Source organism: Muscardinus avellanarius (genome assembly GCF_963383645.1).
Source record: "Muscardinus avellanarius genome assembly, chromosome: 2".
In the NCBI taxonomy this organism is placed as follows: Eukaryota; Metazoa; Chordata; class Mammalia; order Rodentia; family Gliridae; genus Muscardinus; species Muscardinus avellanarius.
The window spans coordinates 18,686,294-18,702,561 of NC_137787.1; positions in this window are offsets into that span (position 1 = coordinate 18,686,294).

Here is a 16,268-nt window from a genome sequence, read left to right on the forward strand (position 1 = left end):
GTTTGTGGTATTAACAATTGAACCCAGGGGCATTCTTTTACTAAGCTGTACCCTTTTCGCCTTATATTTTGAAAGAGTGTCATGCTAAGTTACCAGCATACTGGTCTCAAACCTATAATCCTCCTGTTTTGGCCTCCCAAATACCGGGATTACAAGCATGTGCCGCTTTGCGTGAAAAATATATTTACTTTATAAACTGCACCTGCTGTTATAGTATTGGAGAACTTCCGAAGTCTTTACAAAGTCAAAACAACTCGAATCTGAAGATTTGTTTTTGCAACCTATTTTTGCTAGTTCTCACTGATAAGTGTGTGTGTGTGTGTGTGTGTGTGTGTGTGCAAGCACAAAAAATGAGAAGCACCCTTTCCTTGTAGATGTGTCAGTGGGGATTTCTTGAGGTCCAGATTGAAACTGAGTTTCTCCAGAGGGAATCTTGGTTTACATCTTCCATTGGCCTTGTTGGGGAAGAAGGGAAAAGAAAGTGGGAATTTACTAGCTCAGGACAATTTTAACTAAATTAACTTTTCATTTGGTACTGGAGAATGAGCCAGGGGGCATTCTACCTCTGAGACACATGCCCAGACCCCTCCTTTTCTTTCTGCCTCCTCAAATTGCTCAGGTTGTCCTCAATCCTATCTCAGCCTTCCAAGAACTGGGATTAGTTATATGCCACTGTGCCCAACTAAACCGCCTAATTTTTATATTGTATGTGTAACATAATATTTTGCGTGTGTGGTCCTAGGCATAACACCCAGAGGCTTTCTACCTCCGAGCTACACCCCTGGTCTTATTTTTTTAGTCTTTTTTTATTTTTTGAAGCAGGGTCTCACTGAGTTGCAAAGGGCCTCACTAAGTAGGTGAAGCTGTCAGCGAACCATGATCCTTCAGTCTCCAAATGTTGAGATTACAAATTTGTGCCCAGCCTTGCATAACATAATTTTTACCCCCCCCAAAAAAAAAATTGCATAAAGACTGGCTCTCGGTTATAAATTCTTGGTGACATTGTTTTCCCCCACCTAGAGCCAAGTTTGAGAAGGGCAAATTGCTTTGCTATGTCTGTCTGGAAGACAGGACTTATTTCTCATTTGTACTTATTCAGTCTTTCTATTACATTCTCCTGCTTCTGTGGACTTATGACTCCAGGCACCAAAGTCAAAATCACAAAGTCCCCAGGGCTCAGGAGATATTCTCAAAGCCAAAGTCAGCTTTGCTGTTTGCTTATCCCCAATATTACACTTTCTCCTTGTATTTAAGAATCTGTGTATTTGGTTCTTCCATAATTGCTCAGCGATGTGATTTTTTTTATACCTTGCACAGAATTTTACTGGTCCAGGGTATTTCAAGTCCTTAAAGGTATTTACCTGGATATAGTGTCAGAGAGATAAGTTAACTCCATTATTCCTATCCAAGATGTCTCTGAGATTACGATTTTACATAAGAAAATTGGTTCTCAAAAAGCAGAATGGATCAAAACACATTCTTGGGAAAACACAAAAACAAACAAAATTATCAGCCTTTCCTATCTTGTTCTCCTTTCATAGAATGGAAGGCTATTCTGTTAAATGCAAACTATACTTCTCAAAACCTGGATGGAAATAGCACTGGGCTCGAAATGCATTCAAGATATTTGCTCTCTACCTGTGTCAAATGAAGTCAGACACACTAATCATTTTAAACTCAGGAGATGCTCAGATGATACACAGTATTAATTAATCATCCTTGAGGCCCTGTACTCTATCCCGAGTACCACAAAAATCATCATCATCATTATCATCAGCATCATCTCCATCATCATCTCCATCATCATCATAGTATTTTGCCTATTATTTCCTAATCTAATCTCTCACATTTTTATACCTATGTGTCACTAAATTGTATTATCTAAAAAATGTAAATTACATTTACATACATTTTTAATTTATTTTCCAGTGACGACCAGGACACATTTGTGAAAACTTGTGTAACTGAGTGTTCCTGATCACCATAATGACTCGGCATCACATGTCACATATTCACGTGTAATCCTCATGGAGATCTCTTGAATCTGGAGGAGACTGTCTAAAATCTACATACCTTTGTCATGAACCTGCAATGTCACTGCTGAGGAAAATAAAATGAGGTCATCTTCTTTGTTTGGTCATGTCTTCACCTCTCACCCCTTTCTCACATGATCTTGGTGAGGGATGATCATACAGTTGACAGTCACGTCCTGATTATTTCCTGTGCTCAGAACTACTGATTTCAATCATTTATTTATTTTGTGGTACAGGGGATAGAACCCAGGGCATCATTCTACCTCCAAGCTACACCCCCAAATTTGGTGGTCATTCAAAGCTTTGTACTAACATCATTTGGGCCTTATGAATGGATAAAAGTGGAAAATGAATGGACTAAGTCAAGGATGACACTTGTGTGGGAGGTATAACCTTTACTTCCCACATTTCCTTACAGTTGATTAAAACTCCTGTATGCCATGTATAACTGTCCACTTATCTCTTTGACTAGACTAAACAGAATAAAGGAGTCTAAAATATGAGCACCATTTGAAAACTCTATTTCTTAGGCATACATGTCTGGTTTTGAAGGAATGGCTAGTTCTCCTGGATGGATTAAGTCTTTGAGGGCTAGATCAGCATTCAAACCTTTTATAGGTCCCGTCACATTCTCAGATAAAGTCTACAAGCCCTATAAACAAAATATAAATCAAGTCTTACCAGATAATTTATTTTACTTCTATCACTTTGGGCTTTCTTATGGAAATCCATGAAATCACTGCTGCCCAGAACAAGAATTATACATATCTTAGCTTCTTCCTGCATGAGGTGTCAAATGTCCCAATTCTGACTAATGAGCCAATAACAGGTGTAGGACTTCTGGGACATGTCTTGAGAGCAAGGTGTGTGTCCTCCCCCTTCCCTTTCTCCTTGTAACAGCTGGAATCCATACATGTGCTGACCTACAGTGTAGTACCAAGGAGGTTGGATTTCTGGAGACTATGTACTAAAAGAGAGCTTCCATATCAGCCTACATTTTAGGGACAGCAATGAATTAAATTTATGCCACTTAAGTAATTGCTAATTTACTTTTTCTTATATCCAGTCTTATATGCTAGCTAATACAGGCCATGAGAAGCTAAACTAAATAACTTTTCTTGGAACAAAAGCCTGTGATTGTATGCATGGGATGCAGGGCCACTCCGGGGGCCTCCATATAGTTCAGTGTCTTTATTTTTTTTTTAATTTATTTTTTAAATTGGTGCATTGTAGTCATATATCAATAACATTGGAGTACAAGACATGAGAGGATATACAAGCACACATCATCCGATTAGCCCTCCTCCAGCCCCCATCCCATTCCCTCCCCCTCCCTCCATCCCATGCTTCTTTGGTGATATACTTTGATACATTTGTTTATGTACCTCCTGCGTTTTAAAGAGGCTCCATCCTCCAGTATTGCATACCCTCTGATTGGTCACGTTAGTTGCTTCACTATAGGGCCCTTTCTATAGCTCAACCTCTTCCTGTTGCCCTTTTCCTCCTAGTTATTGCTGATTAAGAGAAGCGTCTGATTTATATTTTCTGCGGTATTTCTCTGTACATGCTGTGTTGCAAGTACCGATCCCACTCTTGATGGTCCCAGTAGCGGCCTGGCTACTCAGTGGACTGATCCATACCTCGCTGGCTCAAGCTGCGGCCTTGCCTCATGGGAGGCCCCAGTTCTGGTCTCGCTGGCCCCTGCACCGGTCTAACCCCTAAGCTGCCTTTGGTCCCGGCCTAGGAGGCTGCAGGAGTGAACTTGCCTCACGTCAGGCTCCGATGCTGGCCATTGGCCCCTGCACCGGCCTAACCCCTTGGCAGGATTCCAATCCCATCCTTGGAGGCCTGCCTAGGGGTTAGGCCGGTGCTGGGGCCAACGAGGCTGGCATTGGAGCCTGCCGTGAGGCTAGGCTGGTGCTAGTTCAGTGTCTTTAATGTGACATTGTCAACCCAGAGCTTTGAGGAAGGTGGCCCTTTCGTCCTGCAACCAGTTCCAGAGGAGTGAATTTTCTTATCAAGAATCTTTGGTATTACATTACAAAGGGCCACTTAAAAATAAACAGTGACCTTTGTGCTGTAATTCCTTTGGTTTGAAGTTATTAAGAATTCATTTCTGATTAGAACACATCCACTAGCTGGGGGAGAGCCACTAATGAATAGGAAGTTGAATTCACAAACTGTGAAGATTGTATTCGGGTGGATAACCACAGCTGTGATAGTGAGGTTTTATTTTGTAATTACATCTTACTTCTCCAAGATTAAAGCAATTTGAGTCCTCCCCCTTCCTCCTTCTTTCTCAAGTCTTTTCTCTCAACTTGCTTACTGAGTTTAGGGGCTAGCATACCCCTGATTTTAATCCCACAGGCTTTTAATCCTGGGATCCCATCCTGAGATATGCAGAGAGAAAGAGAATAGCCACATGCTTCTGTGTCCGTGGAACAACTTGGAATGGAAAGAAAATACCCATTTTTCCTTTTTCTAGTGAACAACAGAAGAGAAGAGGCTGAGAAAGGTGGATAATGTTAAGTCACTTTCCCAACACCAGGCATCTAACAAGGGGCAGAGTCAACATCTGACTCAGGTAAGTCCTGTAACAGTACGAGACTCTTAAATACTATACTGTCTAGTCTAGTACCTGGATTCATTTTTATTTAACCTGTGTTCATAGAGGGCCTATGTGTGCTAAACACTCTTCTAAATCTTTTTAAATGTTAACTTATTGCTTATGTGAATAACCTTAGCTCTGATTCACTCCATTTACAGATGAGACAACTGAGACGCAGAGAAGTTGAACCACTTTCCCTGTGCAGGAAGTAAAGAGAACCTGGGTTTTGAGCTCAGTCTCCAAGGAAGGAGTGCACGCCCGAGGCATGGAACCCAGCAATGGCCAGCTGCCCTTGGCACCCTCCCCAAAAGAAGGAAGTACACTGGCACCAGCTGAAGTGCATCCCCCAGCTGAAGCAGAAAGGAGGGAGTCACACGCATGAGGAGACCATTTCTGACACTTGGGAGGCAGATCAGGGACTAAAGTGAGACTTCTTGAGCACTTTCTGTTTGCCAGGTATTTTCCTGGTGGTTTTCTCACTTGTGAGATAGACATTAGAATCGTCTTCATGTTAGAGAGGCTTAGTCAAGACTGAAACCCTCACCCAAGGCCATTCAGCTCCTCAGTGGTGCTGGGCTAGAGGTCACACCTGCTCCTTACACCACTGTGCCTCACAGACTTGTTAGATGGTAGAAAATCCTTCTGGGTGAGGGCTGGCACCTAGAGCAAGGCTGCATCCAGCCCTGAGGACTTTATTTGCTCTAGCTTTTTATGATACAACTATCATGTTTCTAAGAATCCATTCAGTTGTCATAGGCTTGGACCATCCCAGTAATCTGATCCCTGATCCTACCTAGATGTAGGATTCTTTTTCTGTATGTGGTGGGTCTGATCCTTCCTTCTATCCTGCGTGCGTGGACAGTGCACTAGTCCCGGTCCTGCATAGTAGCACCACTTCTCACCTCCATCAGGTCACCTGCTATTAGCCAGGTTCCTAAAGCTTGTCAGGGCCAATCACAACCTCCTCCCCCGTGTCACCTTCTGATGTGATTACACCACCTTCCCAAGACAGACTTTTATCTTTGGAAACTGCATAAAATGACTCTTTCAAATTTGTCACCACTATCCTTGGGTGCTGTGCTAGCTCTCCATTACTGCAACAAATACCTGAGACAATACGCTTATAAAGTGAAAAGTTTATGTTGGCAGTTTAAGACGTTTCAAACTATAGATAAGGTGGACACCTTGCTTTTTAAAAACATATATTTTTATCTGCACATTGTAATTATAATATATATATATATATATATATATATATATATATATATCAAAATGAGGTTCAGAGCAGTAGAACCATACATACATACAGTTCTTGGTGTGTTTCCCCCATAATCCAACCTCACTCCCTCCTTCTGCCCATACAGTTTAGAGATTGGTACTGATAGCCATATGCATGTACATGAAAGTATTTAAAATGTTTCCTTCATCAAGACTCTTTATCTCTATCTCTCTTCACCTCCTCCCCCTAATCCCCTGCCAATGTTCTATTGGCATTTCTTTATACCACTCTTGGGGACCTTTCCAAAGAAATTGAGCTCATAATTCCACACTGATACATATATATGTATATGAGTATATACATGTATATATATATGCATATTTATAGATTTACAATTCACAATAGCCAAATTATGAAACCAGCCAAGGTATCCATCAATAAATGAGTGGATTACAATGTGGTATGTACAATGAAATTGTACTCAGCCATAAAGAAGAACAAAATTTTGTCATTTGCAAGAAAATAAATGGGACTATAATGTACTATGCTAAGTGAGGTTATCTGATGTCAGAAAGTGAAGGATCATCTGTTTTCCCTCATATGTGGAAGCTAGAGAGAAACTGAGACCAGAGAGGGATTTCAGGTAAATAAGGACCCTTGTTTCTGGGTTGCCCAGTGGCAATGGTGCTGCAGTGTAAGACAACAAACTCTTTATCTCATGTCAGGAAATCAAAAAAGAGGAGAGCCTGGGATCCTATTCACAATGGCCCCCAATTTTCCCAACTCCTATTGTTTTCCCTGCCTCTTCATATCACTAAGATGGGGACCAAGACTTCAACGCATGAGGCTTTAGGTGACACTCCAGACTTAAAGTATAGCAGATGTGACAGTTTATACCTTTGGTGAGCTAGGTGGTGTGAAGGAAAGGGAGGAGGAGTGAAGCCAGGGCCTCATGAGCAACAGCAACAACAAGTTTTAAAATAGTCAGAATGGGGGAGTGGTGAGTTGGCCTGGGCCACCCTCCCCCTCATGCCATTTTGGCATGGGGCTGTAACAATTTTCTGTATTTCTATTTTCTATATTTCTATCTTTCTAATAAACTTCTTTAAATCTTCAAAAAAAATAGAATGGCAATCTATATGGAAAAGAATTAGATACCTATATTATACTATACATAAAAATAAAACCCAGCCAGGCATGGCAGTGCATGCCTGTAATCCCAGTACTTGGGAGGCTGAGACAGGACGATTATAGGTTTGAAGCCAGTCTCAGAAACTTAGTGAGGTTCTCAGCGACTTAACAAGACCCTGCTTCCAAATACAAAATAAAATAAAGCTGCGGTATAGTTTAGATGTAGAATTCCCCTGGGTTCAATCCCCAGAACTACTCAAAAATAAAAATAAAAATAAATAAATAAAATCCAAGTTGACCAAAGTCCTTATGCTTTAAAATGTTTAGAACATGAGACTATCATGTTAATATCATGAAAGCATAATACTGAGATATGAAAATACTTTAGGACGCTGAAAGTCAAAACTTTGAAAAGAAAAATTATAAATCTCACTCTACTGAAACTAAAGTTTTCTAAAACACAATACTCAAAGAGATTAACTACAAAGAAGAAATAGGTAACACACATCAGAACTAGAGAAACAAGATTTTCCATCCAACAGACAACTAAGATTGGTTATCTGTGGAGATTCATTATTTATGTTACTCTTTTACCTATCTCTAAAGGGTATTGTTTGCCTTTATTGTTGTTAATTTTTAGGATTTCTAGTTGGAATATTAATATACCTTCAGATATAGCATTTGGAAATATTTTATCCCATTCAATTAGTAACTGTTAACTCTGTTTACATTGTTTTTGGATATACAATATGTTTTTTATTTTTTAGGGAGTTTGTATACTCTTCTGTTGCCTGTGCCATTGAAATCATAACCAAGAAATCACTGCCAATTTCAATGTTGTGAGGTTTTATGACCCAGATTTTCTCCTAAAAGTGTATAGTCTTAAGATTTATATTTAGGTCTTTTATCTATTTTGAGTTAATATTTGTATATGGGATTAGGTAAGGGTCCAATTGTATTCTTTTCCATGTAATTATTATTTTTCAACAATATTTAGTTAAAAGATTATTATTCCCACCACCAAATGTTCGTAAAAACCTTGTCAAAAATAACTTGACAATATAGGGAAGAATTTAGCTCTAGGCTTTTATTTAACTCCAATGGTTTATATATCTGCCTTTAGAATAGTACTACACTGTTTCAATTATTGTAGTTTTATATGGTTTGAAATCAGAAAATATACATCTTCTAGCTTTGTTCTTTTTCAAGATCGTTGTGGGTACCTAGAGTCCATATTCCATATTAGGATAGATTTTTTTCTGAAAAATAAATATATAAATATATGATAGTTTCACCTAAAAAATAGAAAAAATAGATTCTCTGGTAAGAAAGAAAGCAAAAAGAAATATTGAAATGTTATCTTTAAGTCATCAAAAGCTTGGTATCAGACAAATGAAACTGTTATGTGAGATTATCATTTTTAATTTTTGATAAATTGCTATAATACTAGATGTCAATCACTAAGCCAAGCATGGGAGGGAGGGATAGGAAGAGAATGGAGTGGGGATCGGGTGGGGGCTGACTGGGCGATGTGTGCATGTATGTCTACAAAAGTATGTATCCCACTATGATGTATGAATACAGTGCACCAATTAAAAATTAAAAAAAAGATAAAAATAAGATAAGCTGGAAACTCATTTGAAATCTACACACAAAAAAAGAAAAGGGATTAATCAAACCTATAAAGAATTCCCACAAATTCCGAAAAACAAATCCACAGCCTAGTAGAAATTTGGAAAATGACTATGGTTAGGCAGTGCACAGAAGAAGAAACTTTAATGGGCCCTAAATTTCAGAAAATACATTAGACTTTATTAAGGAAATACAAATTGAAATAAAAATACATATCATATTTACTAGACTGACAAAAACTCTGAAATGTCAAATGGTACAGAAATGTGTGAAAATGGGGAGTTCAAAACATTATTAGTATGAAGATAAATTTATATCTCCATTTTTAGACCATTTTATCAATATCATGGAGATGCATATAACCTCACCCTGTGATTTCCTTCTGAGAGGTATATCCTAGAGAAATGCTTGCAATATGTTTGGGAAAACATACATGCAAATCTTCTCCCCACCATTGTGTATAACAGACAAAATTAGGAAAAGTATAAATGCCTATCAAAAGCCAAACAGAAAAAAAATTGTATTATATCTACACTTAGATATAGGAAAATACAAAGTCCTAGAGAGAAATAACTAAAGCTACCTGCATCTAAAAGTGAACATCCTGAAAAAGTATTAAGTGAAAATTGTGGAGTATTGAATTCCTCCTTTTTTATGTTAAAAAATATCCAAAATAATACTATATACATATGTATGCATACATATATATATATATATATATGAAAATAGTGACACCTGAGTGAAAATGTACACACTAATTTTAGTATATCAATCACCCCTGCAGAGGAAAGAAGGAAGAAGAATGGAATCTGGGAAGGGTTAAAGATCTCCTGAAATCTATAAATACCAGACGTGGCGATGCATGCCTGTAACCCAGCACTTGGGAGGTTGAGGCAGGAGGATCAGCAATTTAGCAAGGCACTCAGCAAATTAGTGAGATGCTATATCAAAATAAAAAAATAAAAGAGAAGTGAGAATGTATTTCAACAGTTAAATGTCCCTGGGTCCAATCCCTGGTATCATGAAGAAAATCAAAAAGGAAAATGATTTTTTTTAGATTTTGGCACCCGATATTGACAAATTAATGACCGTGTGTATGTACGCATGTGTGCATGCATGCTTTTCTGTACTTGTGTGGATAAATACATATATTTCTGTGTATGCATGTATATATGTGATGCATTATCTGGATAAACTTTGAGGATAGCAGCCTTGGGCTGGTCCGCTGGCTCTACTTCTTTCCGGCTATATCATCTAGGCACATTATTTCTCTACAATGACCTAAGTTTCTCTTTCTTCAATAATACATATTTCAAAGTGCTGTTCTAAAGTTTACATTTTAAAAATATATATGTTACATAATGTATATGGTATATTGGCATAATACCTGGCAAAGAGCAGATGCCAATAAAATGTTGTTATTTTTATTTCTTCAATAAATAGCTACTTATGTATCACCAAGCTTGTAAAAATAAATTACCCAGAGTTGTGTTATAATGTTTCATCAATAACTTTAACACTGTGTGCAATAGAATTGAATGGCACTCTCGACAATTTATAGATATGATTCAATAGTGTCCTGAAGCAGTTATCATCAAGAAATTCCTTTTAAAAAGTATGCTAAGGTAGCGATCGCCCAAAGAACTTTCTACTGTGTTGAAAATGTTTCTGTTTCACTCAACATAGTAGCTACTAGCGCTATGTAGCTTAATGGCGCTGAAAATGTGGCAAATGAGATGGAGAAACTGAATGTCCATCTTGTATAATTTGATGAATTTTAATTTAAATATCAGCATGCAGGTAGAGGCTGCCTTATTGAACAAGGCATGTTTACAATAATAAAAATAATTTTTCAAAAAGCACATGTTTAACAACCACTATATGCCGAGCATTGCATTGGACAGTGTGGAAGAAACACAGGGTACTGTGTACTCTCAAATCTATTATCCATGAGAGGAAAATAGACATACTTGAAACTTTGAAATGACAAGAGACGGCATTGACTGAGCTAATGTGGGTGCAACCCAAGGGTGTATGGCCAATATTTGCTAGATCACACTGGACAGCTATAATGAAGGAGGGCTCCCACACTATGGCAGGCTGTAATCAGGACTTAAAGATGAATACTCTTTGTAGAAATGGACAGTAGAGAGAAGACACTCCTGCCACCCAGCTCAGCTTAAATAGAATGGAGGCAGGAGTTGACTGAGCTGCTGAGATGTTCCTGGTAAGAAAGAGGTGGCCACTCAGGGAGATGGGCTTGAAATGGCTTCCTATATTCCGTCCTCATCTCCAGGCTTGCTCCTCATCATTGGGCACCTCTCGCTTTCCTTCCAGCAGATGTGAGCTGCATTTAGAGCATTGGTATGTGTCACCCACATGCTGCCCCAGGTTGCCCCTTCTGATAACTTCCATGTACCCTAAGACTCAGCTCAGGCAAGGTTTTCTCTGAGGTTTCTCAGGACTTCCTACTATCTTGGGGGAGGGACATATTAGCTGCCTCCTCTGTGTCTTCAACAGACTCCATAGCATGGATCTTATTACACATTCTTATAATTAAGTCCATCCTCTAATTGATCATGAACTCCATGGAAACAAGTATCTCACATTCATATTTCTAAGTCTCTAGCTCTTATCATACTCTGCATGAATAAGTGAGTGACTTTGTCATCTAAGTAATGAAGATTCCCCAAAGATTTTGCATATACATTTTTTGACCTCATCTTTGTGGCATTTTAAGAAAGATAGCCTGTTAATAATATTCAGTATGGAGCCAGGCATGGTGGTGCACACATAATCTCAGCATTTGGGAGGCTGAGATCAGAGGATGGTGGTTCGTGGAGAGACTCAGCTATTTAGTGAGGCCCTCTGCAACACAGTGAGACCCTGTTTCAAAATAAAGAATTAAGCCGGGCATGGTGGCGCACGCTTGTAATCCCCGCGCTTGGGAAGCAGAGAAGGAGGATCACGCAGGTTCGAAGCCAGCCGCGCGTGCTGGCTTAGGAGACCCTGTTTCCAAATAAAAATGTAAAAATAGGTCCGGGAGTGTAGCCCGGAGGTAGAATGGCTTCCAGGAACCCCAGTACCACAAAAAAAAGAAAGAAAGAAAGAGAAAGAAAGAAAGAAAGAAAGAGAAAGAAAGAAAGAAAGAAAGAAAGAAAGAAAGAAAGAAAGAAAGAAAGAAAGAATTAAGAAAGAGGGCTGGCTGTAGCTCAGAGGTAGAATGCTGTGAGTTCTATCCCCAGAACTGTAATAATAATAATAATAATAATAATAATAATAATAATAATGAGGAGGAGGAGGAGGAGGAGTATGGCTACATCTTCATAAAACCAGACATTACCTTTTGGAATCCAGGATGAGAAGATACCAAGAATATTTTGAAAAAAAATACTAATATGTTTCTCTATTTCCAATGTCTTATATCACCTTCTCTAGCGTGACATTTTCCCAGATAATCCACATGGCCACGGCTTGATTGTTACCTTTGTCAGGCCTTGTTCAAATGCCACGTTCAAAACAAAGCCCAGAACCTATGTGCATTACTTATCAGCATGCTCTTTGGCTCCGCTTTCCTCAGTTCCTCGTATTATCACCTCACATATTTATTTTACTCATTTATTTGGTTTACTGCCTGTCGCCCTCCTGCTAGGACAGCTGCCAGGAAGCGGAAATGTAGTCTACTTCCTTGACTGCTGTATGCCTGTCGTCTAGAATGGTGTATGATACAGAGCCTGTGAGCATGAAGGAAGAGGGCATTTGAAATACTATACCACAAAGAGAAAGAATTAAAGAACTAGCTATTTACCTGTTTGAGGCAATCAAAATAAGATTTTACAACAAGATAATAGGCTCAGAAGCCAGGCTATATTGAGAACTATTTATCTTAAGGTTAAAAAAATTGCTTATTCTGCCCGGCGTGGTGGCACACGCTTGTAATCCCCGCGCTTGGGAGGCGGAGACAGGAGGATCGTGCAGGTTCGAGGCCAGCCGCGCTGGGGTAAGAGACCCTGTTTCAAAAATATAAAATAGGTCTGGGAGTGTAGCCCGGAGGAAGAAGGACTTCCAGGAACCCCAGTACCACCAAAAAAAAAAAAAAATTGCTTATCCTGAAGTGAACCTGGCCTGGGGTGGTGACACATGCCTGTAATCCTGGTACTTGGGAGGCTGAGACCGAAGAGTGGCAGGTTCAGTACCAACCTCAGCAACTTAGTGAGACCCAATTTCAAAATAAAAAATAAGAGGGGGCTGGTAGCGCAGGTGTAACTCAAAGCTAGAATGTTCCTGTGTTAAATCCCCAGTGCTACAAAAAAAGAAAAAAGGAAACCTGGAAGACTCAAAACATGTTCCTTACTCTGTCTAGCATGTACCTTCCATCCACGACCACCAAGCCAGAGGTTTGTTAACTAGGATAGGTAAATATCTACGCAGCAAAGATAAGTATCTGCAGCTTTTGAAGTTCTCGGGGAGCCAGGCAGTGATGGGTGCATGAGGGCCCTAATTACCTGTCTTCACACTTAAACTCACACAACAGGGAGTATTTTGGGTAATACATGAAGAAGTCAAGGGCACAGAACTCTAGGACAGATTCGATAACAGATCAGCACTGCATCATCCCGGTGAGGAGCAGGGAAAGAGGGCAGCCACATCAAGCATCTAATAACCTCAAAGTGGTCATCAGAGGACTGACAGGTGTTTGACTTCCTGGAGCTGCCCTTGATGCTGGGGTGGTGTGGAAATCACATGGACTCTCTTGACAGACTACAAGAGAGGACTATAAAATAGCTGAGTTGAGGAACGGCAGGCCTCTCTGATAATGAGGGGAGAGAGAACCACACATCGGGACTATGCCAGGGATGGAAGGGGAATGCAGCCCAGACTCAAAGAGGAGGAAGAAGAAAGACTATAGACCCCCAACCCCAACAGTTCAAGTGTAACACATCACAAGCTACACTGCCTGTAAGTGCTGGCAGGGACCAGGCAGGCAGGAGCATGGCTCAGACTGTAGAGGCGTCAGGACATTCTGCATGGGCCTTGGAATCCCATCACTCCAAGGCCTCAAAATCACATACGCCATTTCTGAGAGTCTCAGTTATTGCATCCAAACGCTGGTTATCAAGTTGAACACTCTCACAGCTCAGCAAGAAGGTGAGATACTTCTAAATCAACCCAGATACTTCTAAATTAAACAGAGGAACCACGGCTTCTTTGCATATTTAAGGAGACCATGAATACGAATCCCACAAAATAGCCAGTGCGCTCAGCCAGGGCCTCGCTAGCGTTCATTGCTCTTGTGGTCCTGATGGTGGTGGTTTTGGAGATTGAATTCAGGGGCATTCTACATCTCAGCTATATTTCTAACCCCATTTTTAAAATTATTTATTTATTTTTGAAACAGAGTTTCACTAAGTTCCTGATACTGGCCTGGAACCTGCCGTCCTCCTGTCTCAGCCTCCTTCCTAGTACTGGGATTAGAGGCATGCACCCCCAAGCCCAATTTCCATGAGGTTCAAAGAGATGAGATTGGCAAACTTTAGAGAATTTTCACAGCATTGGGGATGGCCTTCAGCACACCCCCTCAGTAGACCACCAAGTTGTGCAGCAAGTGTTCTGCTTCATGCTGGTAATGTATGAAAATATCTTGTAGCAGTTTCCTTGGAGATTTGAGACTACCACACTATAATTCACATTTATATTCCATTATCTAATTCACCAGCAGCTTCTCCATATATGATTTTATTTTGTCTTTACAGAACAGCCTGTGGTTGTCATAAACCCCTTTGACAGATAAAGAAATCTCAGCCACAAGCTCTTAAATTGCAGGGCTTTGTCTGAATTCCAGACTGCATGGATTCCCCTTGTCTATGTCTCATTGTTTGGGCTGCCAACTGTTCTCATTTTCGGACTTGGGGGGTTTCACCCAGTTCCCCACAAAGGGCTGTTCTCCAGTCACTAATCTGGGAGCGTCTTGTTCCTGCCGAGTTCAGTCAGCTGGGCAGGTATCAGCGTGTCCCGCCCCTAGCAGGTGCAGTCAAATGAATGGTCGTGTTCACCGCCACTTAATGAACAGCCCCATGCTGCCGCAGTTACACATTCTGGTTTGAATTTTTAATTCCATCTCATAAAACAGGGCCATAAATCATCCTGCGCTCCATTTAGAGTTGCATTTTTCTAAAACCATCTCTGAAGTAATTAAGGAGAAACTACACAGGCCTCTAAATCAGTTAACCGAGATATGTAGGAGCAATGAAAATCCTCTAGCTGACTTTCTTTTCTTCTAGTCCCTGCATCCATTCATTCTGGCCGTGACAAACTATCATTCCCCAACCTTCATTCACAAATATTTACGAGCCATTTGTGAACCTTTAGCCACCGAGAAATATAATGCTGCGTGACAAAAATGAGTTATATGGAAGTGTACGAAGTCTTACTTTAATATAATCCATCCGGCCCCAGGTCCATAGATTAATAACCCAAATCTGACTCCAATATGAGATCCAGACCCAAAATGCAATATTCCAAAATCTCGTGGCTGTACCCAGAGACCTTGCAACCTAACCTAGTTCTCCCATTGCCCACATTTTCAAAATCAAATAAATACATAAATAACAAGTAAATCCAAAAGAGATTTCCTCGGCTCTGGGGAAGCACTTTTACAGCATATACAAAGCAAAGCAAACCAATTTGAATGTTTCCCAAACATGCAGGTGCTAAATACTCATGCTTGGCAGGAATAATTATTTGCTGTATTCCCTGGATCTTCTATTTTGCTCAGTTTAATTTGTTTTCAATACTTAGAGGGAGGAAAAATATAAAAGTACACCAAAACAGTGGTAAAACTGTGACAGTAAATGAGAGATTTACCACAGTGCTTGTTGTGAATATTTTTTAGGCAACATACGACTGAAAAATAGCAAGATGAGATCCATCCTGATTAGTTCCTTTCCACTTTGCAGCTAATAGAGAATGGGAACTTGAGTCATGGATGCTATCCTGCATGAAATGCACATGAGTCAAAATCACAGGATTTTCCAGAAAGGATAGAAATATTGACTTCTTCATAGACCTTGATCACCTAAAAATGTTCTGTAAGAATAAAAAAGGCCTCAGGTAATCCTGGGGACCTTATGAGTGATGGGGCCAGATGAGGTGTGGCAGGTGAGGTGGGCAGCCAGGATGGAGGTAGATGGGTTTTCTTGAGGTGCCAGTTCTTACACTTGGAATTACCTGCAGAATATTTTGAAAGCTACCCATGTCAGAAGCCAACCTAATACCAATTGAATCAGAAGCCCTGCAGTTGGAACCCTGGCCCAACTTACTGTAAAATTCTCTCTAGATGAGCCTAATTCTTTGGCTGTGCTGAGAATCACTGAGTTGCAGGCTAACTTCTGTTAGTGTGATTGTGATTGATGACTGGCTGCTCTTGGATCCTTGGTTTGGATGAGAAGTTGCTACCTTCGAGCCTAAAGACTTTAGTTAGAATATAGACATGCTTAGTCTATATGCTTACCATTAAACTGATGTTTTTAAAATAGGAAGCCAAAGATGGGATATTATTAAAATACAGATTTCTGATGCCCCCTACAAAAGCATTTCTGAACATTCTAAAGGCACATTAGCTGGAAGTTATTCATTTCTGCTTTTT